Raw genomic sequence first — 20,578 nt, 5'->3', positions numbered from 1 at the left:
ATGGGACACCCTGAGACCACCAAGAGGTTCACACAGAACGAGTGTGTCAAAGAAAACTGTACATGGGCTTAAAGAAGATCTGTGTGTACTGCTTCAGATGCATGGGCCTCTTAAAAGAAGAAGATGCAGTTAAGGCCTTTCAGCTGAGGATGCACCACAGCTGCAGGGCTGAAGACCCATTGGCTTCCCCTACAAAGTTATTAAGGTTAACTCGCAGCACTTGCAGCCCTTCTGCAGCAGTTAGAGAGAGGTTTGGGTTGTCTCAGAGCTCAGTTTTTCCCCATAGCACAAGGGTGAAGTTGTCTTTAACTGCCCAGTCAGACCTACAGGAGGCTGATGAATTATGGTCTTGAACAGGGTTTTGTGTGAGGTACACTAAGGAAAATGGGTTGTTCTTGTGGAATCCCTGTTCTTTTGCTTACTTTTTCTGCCTCTGAGGACAGTCAAGCTGCCAGAAGAGCTGCAGAGGAGGGTAGGTGTCTGGGCATTTGCCTCCCTCAGGAGTGATCGTGGTTGTGTTCTTGGTCAGTGCTGCGTTTGTGTGCCCTCGCTGCAGGATGGTCTCAGCCCCAGCTGACTGAGCCCCTTCCTGCCTTCTGCTTGCTGTCTGCCATCTACTTCCACCCATGTGTTTGGTGTACCAGCTACTCTGGATGAAGTAGTCCCTTTTTGCAGAAACCCGTTGTATCCTTTATTGTGCGAACTCTGCACCCTGTGTTTTAATGTCAAGTTGGCTCTGTCCCCTGCCATTTCACTTGCCATTTGTGCTCAGCTCCTGACTGCTTGAAAAAACCTTAATGCTGACCTGTATTTACTGATGATTGAGCTTTTCATGGCTTTGTGAAGAAGTGCTTGCTGCTTTTGATCGTGGAGAGAATTAACGGAGAAAACCGGCACAAGCTGCCTACCTTTTTGAAATCTTAAGCATGAATCTTTCTTTTCATTTAATGTCTCATTGGAGGTGATTTTCAAAAGTTATAGAAAAGCTCTTATCGTACAGCATACATCTTGAAAAGGCTTTTTAAGAATCAGTGTAATTCTTAGGAGTTGTGGTGTGCGTGTGTTTTTTTTTTTTTTCCCCAGAAAAACTTAATCCAATGCTGTTTTTAAACTTACGGTAAGCTGTGATGAAGTACAGAAAATCACAGAGAATGAATTACCATCTTCCAGTCATCAGAAGCTCACAGGTTTTGCCTCTGACCATACCAGTTTTTTACAGGTACGGGAGATCAGACCAGAGGGAAAGAGTGAACAGAAATAGCTTGTGTACTTAGGAAGGAAGGATGAACCTTGTTGAAAAGGATGAGCTACCGTATGTTGTTAAAGGCAATCACAACGTGAAGCACAAAACCATCATCGCCCACAAATGTCTGTGTTTGGAGGGCCCGGGGAACTTTGTACTCAAGATGTGAAATGAAAATTTGAAGGACTTGGCTGGCAATGTAACCCAGCTTGCTAGTTCTGTGGGTAGCTCTTGGAACTGATGAGGGTTGTCTGGATCGCTACTGCAGGCTGCCCAGGCTCTGAGTGGGAGCAGCGAGTGCAGCTCTTAGTGGGTTCCCTGATCCTTAGTGCTGTGTTCTTAGTTCTCAACTGCACGTAACGAGCAGTCTGGTCAACGTGGTGTAAAGCACTTTTCTTATGTTCTTATTCTGAGAAGGTAGTTTAGTAACTTACCAATAAGAGGCCATAGCGGCTTCCTGGGGGAATCCAGGCAACAATAACTGAGCATATCTGCATGCTGAGTCTCTTGGGGATATGCTTTTGAAACCTTGAAGTTTTCACAAAAATCACACTCGTATTTAGGAAGCATTTGACTAATATTTTCTTAATATTAGTTAGCTCAGACAAAGGAAACCAGGAAACTGAAATTAAAGAAAACTCTGAGCATAAAATGTTGCATATTGCCACACAACTGTTTGTAACAGAGGATGTGTAGCTCAGATTTTAAAATATTGCAGCCTCCAGGTTATTTTGAAAAGTGAAAATAAGAGTAAATGTCAGATTCTGCGTGAAGTATTGCCAATCCACGTGAGCAGCTATCTGAATCTTAAATTTCGTAGTCCTCAGGATGTGAATTTAAGACACAAGGTGTTGTGTGGGGTTATTGTGAGACTCTTGGGACTGCTCACAGCAGCCGCGGCATGGCCAAATCCTTCATGCAGCTTATTTGTTGCCCAGGTCCGCCTCGGCCTTTGGGGCTGTGCTGCCCCAGAGCCTTGTTCCTGGCACCCTTCCTGAGGGTAGGCAGCTGGTGGTGGTCCCTGTCTGCCTCTGCTTCTCTTAGGCACCCCGCTGATTTGCCAGGTGTGCGGCACTTCTTACTCTAGAGGTCAGTATAATGTTAGGAATGGAACTGGTGCATGCCCAACTCGTTTTCCCTGATGAGATGTTCCAGAGTGAACTCTAAATTATACTGCTTCCAATATAAGATGGAAGAGAAATTTCATACTGGGGAAATGTACTTGTAAAAGCACAACAGCCAATATGGGAAGCTCAGAGGGCGTTAAAGAAAACAATCATTGAGCCTCTTTGTTGAATGGAAGTTATGAATGCACTAGTAGTAATTTTCTGAAGCCATAGACAATAACATAATGTGAGTGGGTGATGGAAGAAATTACATAGGGTGAAATTTAGAGAGCTGACAGCAGCCTATGCATCACTTAAGACCTATTTCTGAGGGCTTAATTGCGGCTTAAATAGCACACAGGCCTCGTGCTCATCTTCTGCATAGAAACAAATTCCGTCTCGAATGAGCACCGTGAGCAGAACATGGAAAATGTAATCTGATCAGCTGTAAAACTCCGGCTTTGGGGAAAGGGTGCTCTGAACTGAGAACAGATGTGGGCAATGCAGATCTGTGCTGTAGCACACACACTATAAAGGTCTAATGCTGTGTTTCGCCATCGGATGCACTGATGTTAGTCCAAAGGGATACCATGAGAATATCAATCTTTAAACAAATGGGAAAACTGAGTAACGAGCACACCCCAGGACACTGGGGTAATTACTCCATTTGTGAGCTACGTGGCTGATAACACTAAAAGCAATCCCGCTTATGAGTGCTTCAGAGGCATTTATATTATTTTGGGCTGGCTGTCTACAAATATTCAGACTTAGAGGTAGGAAGGCTTATAAAAATAAATTTTCAGCTTGGTTGTATGGCTGTGTAAGAGGAATCAGGACTGGACAGTCGTGTGTTTGCTACAAAATGGTTGCGTGCTAGTTCAGTAAGAGAGCAGCCAGAGCTCTGCACACACTCCCTGAGAGAGATCAAGTTGGAAAGCCACTCTGCATAGTGCATATTGAACACTTCTCAGTCAGTTCCCAGAATGTTTAAAAAAAGGTATGGTGGGCAGAATTAAAGCTGAACCCACTGAACTCTTCCTTATCTTTACATGCTTGGATTTCTTGTAATATTTAACTTTTTCTTTGCGTTTCCTGGACTTAGGATTCTTAGTTCTGAGAGGATCAATATTCCCTTGTAATGTATTTTGACATATGTTCCCGATAAGCGTTTTCAACTTGAAGTCCTAACAAAGGTTATTTTTGTCAGGAAAGAAAAAGTAAATCAGAGTAGTCTCCTTATGGCCATTTTGAAAGCAGAAATGAAGACAAAATATTGGGACTACACTAACAGTGCTTCTCAAAACACAAAGCTCGATGAATTTAACTATTTTCCTCTTAATTGAGAGGCAACCTGCAAAGCATTGCTGTGCTCTGGAAAGAGATGTGTTATTCGTCTGCCTGTTAAATAGTCTGCATGAATTCTGTTCCGGTTCAAGGTTTGTTCACAAACCATTCACAAATTGTCTGCTTGTATTATTCACACTGTGTGATTAGGCATGTGGTATATTTTCTGCTCTCCGACTTAATGACTGAAACATTTTGACAGGGAATAGCAAACGGTGAACGACAACCAGTAAACAACATACAACTTGGGGCGCTTGCAAACACTTTCAAGAGTATTAACAATCGGAAGAACAATGATTCATGTCTCCATCACTCAGCTACGGATGTATTTAAGTCCAGATGTATTTGCCCAGCTCTGGGAAGCTTGCAAGTAAAATTTGCAATGAATGATGTCTCTTTGACTCGATCCAAGCCTTACATTACTTGTAAGTAGTCTAATTCTGAAAGTTGCCCACAAAGGAGCAAATTCTGATTTCCATTATCAGAATGATTAACTGAAGGAACACGTCTGTCCTCCAGCAGGACTGTTGACATGGATAGGTGCCATACTCTTGTTTGAGATATAGGCATGGCGCTAAAGTCAATTTAACAGTCTACGTTAACGGTAGAAATGCTACATCTCCGAGAGATAAGACCAAGTTATGTTTATTTAAAGATATCCTGATACTTTTCTTCCAGTACAAAAATTAGCCTAGCTTTAGTTGATAAACTTCACTCTTGGTTTCCGTGCAAAACCTATTGCATTTCTTCACTTCTTCAGGTTGGCAATTGAAAAACAACCTTATTTCAATCCAGAAGGCTTTGAAATGGTGGATTGTGTGTTTCTCACACAGAATGTGTAAATTATTTTTTTTAATGCCACAGCCTGAGGTCCTTGAACTGTATAAATGATTAAGATTTCATAACACTACAGGCAAAATTCTTTCCCTTGATCCATGCTGTAGACATCTTTTGCATTTTCTGCACACATGGTACTTTCATTTCCATCAATGGGAATTCCACATGCTGAATAAGGAAGAAATATTTGCATTCTGGATAACTGCCTTATTTGGGCACTTCTTAATACTTTCTCGGGCAAAGCTCCTGCTGACTTTGATCTTGTTGGCAAGCTGCCCCCTGGATGAGAGTCCCCGGTTTGAAGAGTTGGTAAATGGCATTTTAACGGCAAGGGTCAGCAACAATTGCCGTGCCATTTTTCTTGCTTTCCCCACCACAAAGCTATCATCTGAAGTAAGGCACTGCAGTTCTTTTTTGGAAGATTAATAGTTCCCTGCTAGTAACAGATTTTCCACTAGCCAGAAAGCAGCACCCCCCACTGATGAGTTTATCATTTGAACTTTGAATCCAGTCGGGAAGTTGAGACGTAAACTTTCCATGATGGTGATTTGTGGTATATTTCCAGTTTTCAGGGTCAGGTTATTAACCGGCGTAACAGTGATATAAGCACATGCCGTTGAGAACATGAATCAGATGAAGCATCTGACAAAGACCTCACTGTGCAGGCAGCTTTCCTAGGAGGCTGTGGAAGTCTGATGTGTGCCATGAAGCTCCAGGTGTCACATTTGAAAATACCACAAGTATTAACAACCTGTGAGTGTATATAAAACTTGGCAGCATTTTTGGTACTTAGGGTTTTATGCATTGGCCTAAGGAAGGATTTTCATTTTGTTCAAAGATACGCACTTCTTAGTTTTTCTGTGCTTTTCCCTATCAGTTTGAGGGAGAAAAATATTGACAAGAAACCAACCCAACTGACTGAATTGGGTAGTTTATAACTCCTTACGTAGGAGGAACATTCATCACTTTGTATTTGGTAATAGTGTTCTGTGTTCCTGTTAAAATGAAGATAATGAAAGGGTGTAATTGTGTACAAATTGCAAATGCTTGTCCTGTAAGTCTTAAAATGTGGCACTTGAAAATATATGTAATCTGGAAAAAGCTAGTGATGTAAAAATAAGTATTTATTGTTGAGCTTTGAAACACTGGAAATCACTACCCAGAGAAAATTCTGATGTGTTTCTGTCCTGGACTGGAAGAAAAATCGAAAATCTGCATGAGTGCTGTTCTGAAGAGCAGTGTAGTGTAGAAATACTTAACCTTTTGTTTAAGACCAGTCTAATGTTACTGCTGGGCACATGTTATGGAAATTGTATCTCGGGTGTCTCTTGCCTCCATTCAGCTGCAGGGATTAGATATTTTTGCCTCATGGCGTATCCCATGATACGCCCTGTTTTATGGCTTCCACAAAATACTAAATGCAGAGAAGAAACAGGAAAGTACATCCTGTGGCAAGCTTTCAGTCTTGCAAAATCTGGTTTTGGTGTATCATTTTTCCCCATTACAAATCACTTTGAGAGAAAACTCCTAGCCCTGTGAATAATACGAAATTCAGCTTCTTATTTAACAGACACACTCAGCTGTGGTGTGGCAAGCTCTCTGTGTCTGTGCTGTAACGATCTGTTCAGACCTCCTGTCTCAGGAAAGAGACCGTCCTTTGTCTGCACTCAAAATAATGCTGCAGCCCACTTCTGTAAAGACTCCTACTCAGAAAAACTTGATGTAAACTGCAGATTCGAGTGTGATTCATATGTAGTGAAGTCACACAAGCTTTTGTGGTGTAGGTAAATAGCATGTGAGATTTAGTAGTATGTGGGGTTCGACGAGAGAAGACATTTCTGTTTTGATTCTAGTGACTTAAGCCATGCCCGGGGATCAAGAAGGGAAGTCTTTTAATTGCAGCTCTGCCAATGATCTGATGAAGGTAGTTCCTGTTGGGATCTGGTGTCATATATTTACATGCCACCCACTTTTAAGCACTAGTTCTCTAAATAAGAATAAAAATGTTGCATATTTTAAAATAAGACACTTAATTCTGCATGATGAAAATGTGGAAGACTGAAGGACTGGGAGAAGCAGCCCGTCCTTGCTCCTCTGAACACTTGGCTTTAGCCGCTAGGTGATGCAGCGACTTCTGTTTGTGTCACATGAAGTCATGGGTGGCCGTGTGGAGACAGGAGCTTGGAATCTGGCATATAAATTAAGAATGAGTAACTGGAGAAGACCCCCACTTCTCTAGAAGCAATACGCAGACTAGATAATAGGCCTTGGAAAACCAACAAGATGATTGGGTTTCCAACTTCACATTTTGTAATTGCGTCAAATGAAACCCCATTAGAAGCAGCTGGTCTGATTCTCAGCTGATATAAATTGTCATACATGTTCAGATTTAAATAGCAGTTGGCTGGCCTACCCCAGATGTAAGCTCTGGCCTATGTTATGTGATAGCTATCAGCTTGGAATGGAAACTTTGGTGCTACTTTTACAGGCGAATTTATTTTAATGTATTATCAGGAAAATCCAGCGTATTTCCAGGTATCACGTATCTGAAAAAGCAATCACCAATACAAGACCAATACAAGGATGTCTTCAGCTTCCTGACTCCAAAGAGAGGGGTGTTATACTTCTTTGGTGGGTGCTGAGACTGTTATGGAATGGAAATAGATTAAGATGACTTTCATTTTACTCTTACTCAAGAGCATTTTAAATCTGATTTAAACGCTTTATTCAATGGGATATTGTGATTCTCATTTAAAAGAAAATCAACAAATCATTTGTCTTTTTTTTCAGTTTAGAATAGATTCTTATCTTCCTTAAATCCAGAAGAAATCACGACTCTGACCCTTAATATGGTCTGTTAAGTGGGGTTTAGATGAGTGTTGTGCAATTCATTGCTATAGCATTTTCCAGCAGTGCTGTTCTATAGATTTTTGACCTATGTTGAAAGAATTCCTACTTGTGGATTCCTACGAGGGAGTTGGGTTGTAGTATGTGAAGCTGGCAGCAATGCAAAATTACAAGGAGGTGGGGGGAGTTCACTTATCTCCTATTTCTACTTCTCCACAGTGTGTTTATTTCATAAAGTGTGTGTGTGGGGGGGGGGGAGGGAACAAAGAAGTAGAACAGGGTTAAAGTGGGATGGAGAACTATTTTCCAATAACACGAGCAAACCACTTATCTATAAAAGATACGATTTTTATAGGCAATAGGTCTATTTGTGACCTAATTTAAACTAATTTCAGAGCAGTCGATGCCAATATACATTGCTTTAAAAGAAAGATTCCAAATGAGCTCACTCTGGGAATGAAACATCACTGGAGTTTGTAGATATATGCAGCTGTGGGACTCATTTTAGAGAATAAATTGTCTGAAAGAATTGGATTCCAGATTACTTTCCAAATTAATGACAACTTTCCTGTATGTTTGCAGTTTTACGGAATTCCATAATCAAGCAATGTAGAGCCACGTGAGTAATTAAGGGTTATAAACCTAAAGCCCTGTGGTACAGACATCAATATAAATATACTCAGCAATAAAGGATTATTATGTTAATCTGTATATATTGATCCTTACAAAAATATGAAAAGGGCCCTCTTCAAAATCACAAGATTGATAATGGGACATTAGTCAGTTAAAATCGTCACATCACAGAGGACGTATCTGTTCTCTGATGAAACTGCAAGTCAACAAAACAAAGGAGAAGACTGCCATGGATTTGTCTTGTTACTTGCTCGCACTTCTTTCAATGTAGATAGTGTACATTACTATTCACCTTATTGCTATTTGCATATTATTTCCAATCATCCATTTCACGTTAGCCTTGCCACAGTTCAGTGTTTGAATTGCATCCATGGCCAGGGACTGTTTTGTCCCAGCTGTTTCTGTTTGGAGTTAAAAACGTATTAGGTATTTTAAAAATTGATCTTAGATCTTTTTAAAGGACTCGTTCGACCAGAATTTCAATTTGGGAATGCATTTTATTTGGCAAAGCCCTTCTGAAAAAATGAAGGCAGTATATTGGGAATCAAGCCTGGGTGGAAAAATACAAAATGGATGACTGGTTTGAAGGCTATGTAAAGTAAAAGCCCCTTGTGAAATGTTACTTCACATTTCAATATTTTGGAATTCATGTTCTTGTGCTTTTCTGTCTAGTCTTAATGACCAAAATTTACTTTCTTCAAGTATGAAGACCAAGGATTTCACATAAAACATCCTTCCAAGAGGAGTTTCGAGAAGTCTTTAATACCATAAAACCTGTTGTAAAACTGGGTTTGTGGCCAGGTGGTGGGATAACATACTTGCATTGGTAAAATCCAACTCCAGGAAGGGAAGTAATTCAAAACTGACATCACCTGTCCATCTGTCCCAGTAAGGACATTCCAGGCTAAGTGAATCTGGAAGGGACTATCTCCCTTTCTGGACATACCTAGTGAGACTTTTTCACCTGCAGCTTATGTTATTTTATTGATGGCCACGTTTCTGAACACAGTGATGTTTAAATATCCAGAAATAACTGGTCTTGTTTGCCCTTTTTTCCCCTGCCCCAGCCTGGATATATACCTGTCATGGACGAGAAAGACAAGTACCAAAATGTGGTAGTAAATCACCTGCATGCTTATATGGTTGCTTCTCTCTTTCTGGATACATGTTCAGAGTAGTTGCCAAAGACATTTATCAGGTCTGAGGAGGGAGCATTTGAATGAGGCCTCTGCTTAGAGGCAAAGATGGAGCCTTTAAATCACACACCTTGTGCTGCTCTTTAGTTGAGGACCTAAACTGGAACACGCATCTCAGTATTTACTGGCTTTTATTAGGAGGAGCTGTTTGCGGTTGCTTACGGCTTTTACTCATTTTAATCATGCAAGATTTTAATCATCTAGGCTGAAATTAGGAAATGCACTCAAGATTTCAGGCAGTAAAGATCTTAGGGCTGTCCTCTCAGGTGCTATCACCAGGAAGGAAAGGATGGGATTTGCTTCTTAGTTAGCTGAAAACATCAAGCTGACAAAGACTTGGGTAAATAAGCAATCCAAATGACAATGCAGAGACAACGTGGCTTTACTTGTCCTCCCAATGAGGAAAAGGGCGTTCCTCACCTGGGGAACACCAAATGGCTGCTCATTCAATCTTTCATTCATCTATCTATCTGTTTCCTTCCTTCATGCTGAGTGAAGACCCCAGGGCACCTCCTGGGGGTGTCTTCTCCCTGTGCCTGGCACCCAAATTGAGAATACGCCAGGACCTCCGTGTGCACCTCAGTCCCCACGGAGGCTGGTCCTTCGTGCATCTGATGTCCAGCCTCGCTGCGGTGTCAGAGGTTTTGGCAGGTCTCGAGCTGCTGAGGTCAAAGGCCGTTAAGATGCTGGGCCTTCTGCCACTAAACATCAAAAGCTCAGTTTTCAAGGCCCTGTCACAACTTTGTGTGGAAAGTAATTATCTTAAAAATGCGGAGGAACAAAGGGATTTTTTCCCCCTTTTAATCCTCTTGCATCTCAGTTTTGCATCTGTAAGAAGAGAACAATATACTGCTGCTCATAAAAGTGAAGCTGCGTGTTGTGCTCCTCATGAATCATGCAAATGCCGTGTGATGCCCCATATTCTAGTAAAGCCTACAAGGAAGCAAACAATGCTATTGTCAGAGCACAGCCACAACCAAGGCAGGAGGGAAAAGGCTGGGAGATTTTTCCAAGTGAGGAAATGCAAGTAAAGCACTGAGTAGTTGTTCTTCATGCAAATGTGCTTCCCCCCCCTCCCCTGCTTTCAGTGAATGAAGCAGGGGATCCTGGGGAAATATGGTTTATGAGAAGTACAAGACTTAAATTCCCATGCATAGCAGGATGGAATTAAAGCAGCGATAATCACGGTGTTTCTGCACTTGGAGTACTAATTAAAACAAGATCTGCAGGTATCTTTCCTGCTGACTTCAAGCCTCAGGGTAGGCCTGGATAAAATGGCATGGTGAGATAGGTATTAGTGGTATCTGGGCATCCTCTTGCTAATACAGGTGACTTATAAATTCCCTTTTTTTGACAGCCCACTCATGGCTGAGTCTGTGCTCACAGCCTGTTTCTCAGGTCCCTGGTGCTGGCAGAGGCTGAATGGCCCTTCAAATCCTGCTGGGATTTGGGGGCATCAGAGGGAAGAGATGCACAGCAGAAGGGAGAGCTTCAATGTGACTCTTTTAGCCTCCCACTGAGTTCAGGTACAGGGTTTCAGGGTAGAAAGGGCTCCTCTGGTTTGTCCATTTTGGTCCTGTCCTCTCCCAGATTTCCCCATCACGTAACCAGTTCCATAAATCCTTGTAAATTCAGGATGCTCAGCAGTTGAGTTCCCAGGCACATTTTGTGTTTGATGCTGAAATATTTTAATTTGATCTCCCTCTCGAATATTCTGCTCGCACAATGGAAAGTTTTGACAGTGCTGTTATCCTTGAGGCTGCTCAAGTGAGGATGTTGCCATTGTGCTGCCGTGAAGGCTGCCGATGAGAAGAGGTGGGATGACTCAGGCTTATTAGAAGGTATTAAACCACTTCATCTTCTATGCCTACAAGCAAAACCTGGGGAAGGCTGTGGGTGTCTGTAATGTTGGTGTCTTATTTTTTTTTTTTCTTTGTATTTCTGTTGCTCAATCAACGTTAATGCACCGTAGGACAGTTGGAGATTTTTATTTAGCTGGAGCTGTAAAAGTGTTTGTTCCCCTCAAATCTCATCTTTTTTTTTTTTTTTTTCCTTTGTACCACCAGTGACTGGCATCATCTGCTCAGCTCTTGGAGGGTTTTGAACCCAATTATGACAACTGTCTCTTGCTGCCTTTGTTTTCTGTGCACAATTCCGATATTCCCACTGGTTTAGATTAAATTAGCCTAAATCCAATCCCTAGCCTTAGCAAATCTAAGCCTCAATATGGGTAAAAACATTTCAAATTTTTAATATGGGAATTGTCTTGCTGACTTGGGAACTTTGTGAGCTTTTGCAAGCAGTCATCTTGTTTTCTGTATGACCTCTGAAGATGTTCTTGCACTTTCTGCTCTTCTCTTGCGTTCTTCTTTGCCCAAGATGTGTAGTTCACGGTTTAGCACCTTGGTTTCACGGTTCATTAAAAAATTGGCTCGTCCTTACTGTTTTTACTTGAGTAATTTTTTTTTTTTACACTTAACCTAAATTAGGACCAGGCCCTAAAACATCAGGGTCTTATGACTGCAGAACAGAACTGCTTTTTTCCAATGTAGGCAACTCCTTTCCACCCAAACCTCCAAAATTAATACTGCGTGAAATTAAACTTTGGTCCAAAATGCAGGAGGGAAAGATTTCTTTTTATGAAGATTTTCTGTTAGAATATCTTCTCATGCCAAGTGCAGAAGAAATATTTTTGAAACAACTTAGGGAGATCAGACTTGTTGTTTCAAACTACTAGATTTAAATACGTACATAATATTTTTAAGCTTGTCTTCCTTCTTTTATTAATCCTCCGAGGCAATTCTGTGATTTGATCTGGATTTACAAATAACTTCAGTTGAGAAAAGAAGTTGTTTTTCAGAGAAATATTTTATTCATAAAAAGGCTTGCTTGGCTCTCGCAAGGTAGCATATGGGCCTGTGTAATTCCTTTCCGTGGGATGCGTTTAACCCCGGGTGATGAGCACGCTGTCAGCGCTTAATAACTCAGTGGAGAATGTGTCTGGAATGATGTTGTTGGGATCTCAGTGTATTTTGTACTTACCTGCAACAGACCCTTCCCTGAGGAAGCTGGGCTGCCTCGGGAGCTGGCTCCCTGCTGCAGGTTTCTCTTGTTGCCCAAAGTCCCTTTTCGTGCTCTCCGGTTGACAGCCCACGAAAAACACCTGCCAAGGAGCCCTGTATGGCAGAAACGATCTTCAAACCTCAGGCTACCATAAACTGAGCAATAAGCATGCTCTTCGTTGCTGAACCAGGCTTCCTTTAAATTTCCTTACTGCCTCCTTATTGCTTATTACCCTCCCATAGAGATCGGGAGGTGGGGGAATGATATAATTTTTGGTAGTAAACTGGAGAAATGATGACCACGGGGTTCCCCATCCCTTAAGAACATTTTGCTGTGCTGCGTTGGAAGCTATGCTAACCCATAGGCCTGGCCAGCTGTACTTCAGAGCATGCAATTATATTAATTTTAATGACTGAAGAAATGAAGGATACTTGGACAGCTGAAGTTCTAATACAATACGTAAGACTGAATGAAAAAAATTAATTTTAAATGGTTTGCAGACATACAAAAGGTTCATTCGTTGCGTATAACATGCTCAGTAAAATAATATCCTTTAATGTGCTGAACTCTTCATGCTTTTCATGAGGCTGCATCTAATTGTGCTGCTCAGAGTTGACTAATTCTGCCACTGCTTTCCTTTGAGAGAAATAGCATTTCCAGACATGACTAACACTCTAAGTAGACATTAATTCTTAATTAATTCCGAATGAAAATTAAACTTCTGTACTGTATATATCAAACTGAATAGCATACAGAATATATACACTCAGGTCATTTATTTTGAAATTAATATTAAATGTTAGGGGGAAAAAAAACACCTTAAAATGATAGCAGCAGCCAAACCATTTACTAATATAAATATTGGGTTTCTGGTCATCTGTGTGTTAATGTTTTATAATAAGACTTTGTTTTTATTTATACTGCATGATAAAACCCAGCTTTTAGGAACATTTTGCATCTGAACATTAAGAATGAGCTCACAATCGTACCAATGTGAGTGATCCTCTGTTATTTCTGTTTGCCAAGAATATGTAACCTAACAGCCTTTGGTTTTGGTTCACCTTAATTAAAGGAGGTGAGTAGGTTGTTCTCCACATAGGCGTTTCCAGGGGAGCTGAATTAAAGCTTTCTGGGGTGAAGCTGACCTTTTGCTCAAGCAGCAAGAAATCCTATTTTATGGGTTTTGTGGGCTCCTAGAGGTAACCCATCAGGCAGACTGTAGCCTGTCCTACAGCCGTGTTTTGTTGCGGTTGTGGTTACAGAATAGGCCGTAATAACCTGGGTTAGCAGACCCACATTTAGAGTGGGTCAGCTCGATACCGTACTTTCTTGTCCAAGCTGGATCTAGCTCTGTCAGCACTTGGGGCCTCAGGGATGTGGTTCATGAGAGCATCCTCCTTAGCATCAGGAGGACAGGTTTGGCAACCGGTATTTGACTGGGAGTCCTGGTCCCACTTGCCTGCTGAAAGCATTCGGTCAGCTTTAGGCCCATGCAATCTTTCAGCAGTAATTATGTGCTTATGGTCACTAAGAGGCAGTTAAACACTGTACAAGTATATTGGTACCTTCCTGCAGATAAAATTTCAAGTCAATAAATCCACTATGTTTTCATTCAGAACAATGACTATAAAGAGCAGAAATACCAAGAACACTTGGTGAATATTAATAGGAAAATATATGTATGTCTCATTCGGATATACCCCACAATGCGTGTGCCAAAACAATTGGTGGGACATCTTGATGTCTACTTCTGAGGAAAATCCAGCTTTATCAGCCCTGCGTGCCTTTGATCTTTGCATCAGAAGTGATAAGTAATGAATGCTGGAAGAGGCTCTGTGGGCATTTTACATACAGCAGAATATGAAAGGAAGCAGTGTCTTTGAAGGAAGGCACGAGTTCAATACAAATTGTTTGTTAACATAAGAAGGGGGTAAATTAGTTTAATTCAATATGTAATATAGTGAGAAAGGCCATGAAAACCAAATGAAAATTGCTGTGACAAATTATGCGTATTGATGGTGTGGAAAGTGCCAGAAAAGGTGGAGCATGGGATCTTCAGGAAGGGGCTAGCTTCTCCAGAAGGTGAGAATAAAGAAACCATTCAGAGAATAGGCTAATAAGACGTTCAAAGACCCTGCAAAGACATGCTCAGAAATATTCCTTTTGAAGATCTGGAACTGAACCCAAATCCTACTGGGACGTTTTAGTGTGCAGGAGATTGAATTCATCATAAAGTTCATCCGTTTGCAGCTTTTTGAGCATCAGACTGAGCAGCTGTTTTTCTCTTCAGTCTTTCTTTTTTTTTTATTTTTTTCTTTTATTGGAGGCTGGGACCTGGCATTATGTATCTCCTGGGCAGCAGTCACTGGACGTAGGTTTACCTGATCCCATGTGGTAACTAGAGATGAGTGATGCCCTCAAATGAAACCTAATGAAGAGCTCAGGAGGGGAACCTGGCCTGCTCAAAGGCCTTCCCACCTATTCCTTAAACACGGAACTACACAGAATTCAGCAGCTGTCTGCCTGCCAGCCTGGAGACAATACAATTCTTTCCAAGCCCCTGACCAATTTCTTGTTCGTCTCTGGAATTGGTTGTTCCTGCCTCTCGCATTCAGCCTGTTAGAATAAAGACAGATGAATTTAAAACTATAATTTCGATGCAGCTCTAGCTTCTCGGCTGGTAATCAGGACACAATGTACTGCTGAGGATGCACGCTGCATTATGCAACTCATTCCGCCTGTAATTATCCCCGACTCCCCCCTCTCGTAGCAGAAGAGCTACAGACACTGATGTGGCCGTTCCAGGTTGTGCAGCTCCTGCTGCTTGCTAACGGCCGAGGTAACAAACTGTATTGGTGGTGGCGAGCTGGGGTTCAGGGATATAAAGGTTGTTAAAATCCAAGTTAGTTTATTTTCAGGGTTCTTGTGAACATGTCAAAAATCTAATGTTTACAGCTCAGGAGCAGGATTCGTGCAGTCAGGCTCTTATAATGTTCCTGGGAGTGAGTGCTAAAATGCTTTAAACCTTCCCTTTCCTCCTGGCTCTTTGGCCAAAGTTGACCTAAGAGGTTGCTTGAAACATTAAATGGTTCCAATACCCATTTGATACGGGGTTGTTCGAGGTCAGCTGAGTGATGGATTAAAGGCAAGAGGGGAAGAAAGTTTTATGGGCTGCTAGTGGCAGTATGGAAAAGTAAGCGTATTTAGCAGGTATAGCCAGAAGAAAGTATTTGACTTCCAGGAGGAGATGCCAACCCCCAGCCACTGGGGCTGTTCCTGTAGCTGGGGGCAAACCATCAGAGCTGCCATAGTGCGACCTGCTTTGTCCTCCTGCCCATACCATATGCAGTTATCCTATCCATTGCTGTCCTGCTGGATTTCTTGCTGTCAACGTGCCAAGTTCATCAGCCTGCTGCTTGGGAAAAAATTCCTCCTTTCAACCCCAAACGTGGGTGCTGATGTTGGTGGAAGATGTATATAACATGTCCTAGGAACCAGGAGGTAACTTACTGTCCTTGAGAAGTTTTTGGATCAGGTAGTGATGATGGGTGTGGGGCTTCCTGCAACTTCTTAAATAAGCAAAATTAGTGCAGCCTTCCCCTGCACATAGTACTAATATGGGTAATCACATTTCTGTGTAATTTAGGCTCCACTAAATTCAGTTTGTTTTTCAAGACTCTGAAATATTCAACATTATTGATTTCCATTTTCTCCTACTGTATTTCCAAACTGTAAACCAGGAGCTGTTGCCAAATTCTGTTCCTTCAGTCAGTACTGCTACAAGGACTCACTCTTGTTTCCTTAGCGCATGATGTCTGAGAATGCTGTTCCCCGGGCGGGAGGATCCTAGGAGCCACCTCCAAGGAGGTGGTCACTGCTTTATGGCAAAAGGCATTTTCCCACTGCCATCAGGTGGCAATTTTTATTTTAAAAGTGGATGGTCTGGGTGTGTTTGGGTCTAGGCTTCCCCCCCCCCCCCCCCCCCCCCCCCCCCCATGGATTAAACAAAATATACAATAACTGTAGCATGTGAAGCAAGGTTTCTTCTCATGGATTGTGAACCCTGTAACCTTGGGTTAGGTTCTGCTTTCATTTACATTTATTTAGATTTTGCATAATGACAATAGCTACCAGCTAATTCTCTGCTGAACGCAATCGAAGTTACACGAGTCAGGATGTTCTCAATGAGCCTTTTACCTTTCTGATACTGAATCAATTTGGCATTGTGAATGTCAAAAGCATTGATTTGCATGGCATTAGCTATGGTATTATAAGTAAATGAAACATTAATTTTTTACCTTAATTTGTGTTTAAAAAAAAAAAATAAATACCCGAAGCACAGTGCTATTAGATAATTAAGCTTAGTGAGAGACTTAAAACTTAAATTGTGGACTTTTACTCCATTTTTTTATAACTAAAATGTGTCAAGGCTAGAAGGGAGAAAAGCAGTGTAACAGGATTATTTTTTTTAATGCAGTGAAGGTTCATTTGAAACATAAACGTTATTAGCAGTGGTTATTAACCAGAACATACCTGCTTTGATGGAGAAATAATTATTTTCAGGTAACCAAATATTAAGCAAATAATCACTCCATTAAATCATGATAAACATCAATAAAATATCACTTTGAAATTGTTAAGTGACAGGAGGAAACAAAGCATTACAACCTCCTGAAAGAGGTACGCTTCTCTGTTCTAAAAATAACTGCATTTTGGGATCAGGCTTTGGGTAGGTCTTGTGAGATAAGTGTTTACCTGCTTTTGGGTCTCAGATGCAACCAATGCCTTTGGCACTATGGGGCTGAACTTTACACACAAATGCAGATTGATCCAAAATTTCAGAAATTCAATGGAACTGTTTCATTGATTTCCAGCAATGTCTTCACCTGAATTTAATTTGCATGTAGTTGTTGAATTGTAGCCAATGGTACTTGACTGGTTATAGGAAAGGTGAGTTTCTCCCTTTATCTGCATGAGGTTGCTATCTGTACACTGCCAAGAGAATTTCTAAAGTAAGTGAGACAAAAGAAGACAACTCAGAAACCTAGGCTTGGCTGTCTTGCTTTGAATATTTACAATGGCAAAAAGATAAAAGTGACTCTTAACACCCCTCCATGGCAGGGTGGCTGGAATTAAATGATCTTTAAGGTCCCTTCCAACCCATTCCATGAATGACAGAAGCGTTGCTGTGCTGCCTTTAAAAAAAAAAAAAAAACAAAACACAAAAACTACCATATAGAAACCAAACCTGCAAGGACTGTTTACCTATGAACCCGGTATGGGCTCACCTCCATAAACTCCTCCTCTGGGTATAATTATGGTATTTGACTTTTAAATCTCTACATGTGCCAGCACGATGATGACTGGAGTAATAATTGAAAAGTCTGATGTTACCTAGCAATGATGCAGTTTGTGCTTTACCGCTGTGTTCTGATGTTATGCCTAATAAAAGATGACAAGACTTGCTTTAAGTCTTAATCCATCAGCAGCACTATAATCTACTCAGGTGAGCTGTATTTTCCTTCTTGCACAGATAAATGGCATAAAAATTGGTTCATTTGGAGAAACTTGTTGTGGGAACAATTACTATGTATACTGGTTTGTTTTTGTCCTCTGTATCTGGCCTAGTTTCAAAAAAAACTTATTCAGTGAGCAATTTCAGGTTGCCATAATTAGGAAGGATTGCTCTTTGAAGAGAGAGGGAGGTCACCTTTCTTCTTGCTGAGAGGCAAGTGCATGTCAGGGCCCAGGGGACCAGCCATGGTTTCCATGGACAGGTTTGATCTCTGTATGGACCCATCTCCTGGGATGAGGTGCAGGGCACTTGTGGTTTTTCATCCCCATTCCTTGCTATTTTGGTGGTAAACCCTCCAGGGCAAAGACTGCCCTTCCCATGTGCATGCGAGGCAAACAAGTACCAGCAGCCAGAGGTTTGTAAATGATGGTCACTTATTTCTGGCTGGTGGTGCCAAGGTACTGAGTGGAGAGCAAAGCCCGTTGCTACCTGAAAAGCTGACTGCCTTCCAGCAGAGATGGCTTAAGGCTTCGTGGCAGCCCTGAACTTTGCTGCCCGAAAGCAGGTAAAGGGCAGCAAAGGTAAAGGGGAGGGAAGGGGTAAAGGGACAGTGTGGCAAGTAAGGGCCGATCATCCCTGAGGAACCCCTGCTCCTCCTCCAGCATAAGTGATGGGTTGAGATGCTCTGGTCTCGATCCGCCGATGCAGCAGTAGTATGAAACTTGGTTTTGTGCACAAGAGACATACCCATAGCTTGTAAATCTGATGCAGGGCATAACACCTGTCTTCCTTTCCCCCCAAAACTGTTGTGCTGGTTGGAAAACCACAAACACCTGGGGAAACCAGACAGCCCGTTACATCGGAGCTTAGCCATGGGTGGCATCACCTCTTAAAGCTATGGAGAGTAACTTCGTGTTACCAACACGGCCTAGCCATTGTCCAGCTACAGCTCCTGCTGTCGGCTTCCTGAACTAAAGATTGAATTTTAGAGATGTATATGAAAAGCGAATTATTTTTCCAAACGTTAAGCTTGAAGTATCTGTTTGTTTGACCTTCAGCTCAGTCAGAACTGGCGTGAAGTCAACCTCCTGCTAAATGAATACAGCCTATTGATTTCAGGCAGACTTACACCAGTTTGAATATGTTTAAAAGGCATTCCTTCAGCTTTCTGAAGCTTATAAATCAAAGAATTGTAAGGCTGTAGGGTGTGGGTTACCTGGACAAGATATTGCAAATAAAAGTCCTTTGTGTGGATGTTTCTTAGCAGATAATATTTTTCATGTGGTAAGGTCAGATCCTGGGTTAGAAGCCTAATCCACATGGCTGTCTGGGCTGTCAGTTAATATTTTTATTTCAGTTTTCACTTCTGTGTTTTTTTTTTTTTTTTTTTTTTTTTTTTTTTTTTTTAGAGTAGAACCAGTCAAGACTTTTTGACTAAAAAGCAAAAATACAAAAGTTTCAAGTGCGCTTCAGTCAGTTGAGTTAAAAAATAAATAAATAAAAAATCACATCTAAAAAATATAATTGAAGATTTTATTCTTGTAATTTCTTTGTGGAAAAAATATTGTTTTTCTGACCTACTCTTTTGAGCATAGGATCTTTGCGTGGCATTCCACTTTCCTAGAAGTGACTGAGTTTCAGTGGCAAAAAGATATATTAAGCATTCAGGATACTCTGAGTTGTGCCTGGTCTCGTATATAGTTACCAGGGCTGGCAGGTTAGAGTAAGCTGAGTGGTATTAAGGTCAGTATGTGGTAACTGAGAACATGATCCAACAGCTGTCAAACACATCTTTTTCGTTTGGTGGGGGGAAGGGGGCTCCTGCTGAATTCAGTGAGGTTTCCAACTATGATGTGATAGCGGTAGTTACATACTTAGCCTATTTAATCTTCTTGTATTTTTAGTATAATACTTCCCCTCTTGAATGCACCCATAAAATCTACTTGTTCTCTCTCTCCATTTCAATATATGGCTTTAATTTTTAATCTTTTCTCCAATGACTCCCTTTTAAATTGAAACCAGACATTATTGTGTGTATTTATTTCATGCCTTTGGTGATCTTTGAAGACTCAGTAAGAATTACATTCTGTGCTTCTCTTTTCCTCTTACTTTTAATCTATCACTCTATGGTCAGTCATTCTTCACAACCATTACTACAACCCTTTCTTGTCAATTTGTCCTGAACACGAGGTGACTTATTCAATTATCCCTCTTCCGATTCAAGTTTTCTCATCCACGTAATCAAGACAAGCTGACCAGCAGATGGGAAATAGCTACCTCCACGACTTCAACACAGGCTTTTCTCTTTGTCCCTTCACTACCTGGAAGGCTGTAACTAAATGAGTGTGAAATCCTCAAAAAATTGTCCAAAAAACTGTCTGTAACTGATAACAGCTTTGTTTCCTCTTTGTCATTTGCAGGTATTTATGTTCTCCCATGGCAACACAGATCTGCTGGTCACGAAACACCTACAGATGTCATTCTGAAACTGCCCAGCCTTTAAGATGGCTGTAAACTCCAGGTTGGACAATTTTCAGCACCGTTTCCAGAATGTTCAAGTAAGTCTGCTTGATTTTTTTTTCTTCTTTTAATGATTCTGGTGTCTTATAATCATTTACTCTATTTGATTTTTTCATGTCTTATAATAAAATGTGTGCTCACCATTAGAATTTAAGAACTCAAAGAAATGCTTAAATTGTGTTTAATAAGGTATTCATTGAACGACATGTTTTCCAAATGGTACAAGATTATTTTAAAAGCTTAATGATGTTTGTTGGCCAAGTAATTAGTACCT

General features: G+C 41.1%; 1 long non-coding RNA gene across 5 annotated transcripts in view; it reads left to right on the top strand.

The window, feature by feature from the left end:
- Positions 1–216: 216 nt before the first annotated feature.
- The window catches only part of LOC140003175 (uncharacterized), a 64,893-nt gene continuing 44,531 nt past the window's right edge, over positions 217–20,578 (top strand). For 3 of the 5 annotated variants that reach the window (XR_011811292.1, XR_011811293.1, XR_011811291.1), the window contains exons 1-2: positions 217–472; positions 20,205–20,342. This is a non-coding gene — a long non-coding RNA (uncharacterized lncRNA). The remainder of the gene's footprint in view (positions 473–20,204; positions 20,343–20,578) is intronic. The other 2 variants (XR_011811290.1, XR_011811289.1) reach the window with 1 other exon arrangement.

This window comes from Anas platyrhynchos, chromosome 9 (genome assembly GCF_047663525.1).
Source record: "Anas platyrhynchos isolate ZD024472 breed Pekin duck chromosome 9, IASCAAS_PekinDuck_T2T, whole genome shotgun sequence".
Classification (NCBI taxonomy): domain Eukaryota; kingdom Metazoa; phylum Chordata; class Aves; order Anseriformes; family Anatidae; genus Anas; species Anas platyrhynchos.
Note: the sequence above shows the minus strand (reverse complement) of the source record. Positions and strands in the feature narration are given on the sequence as shown.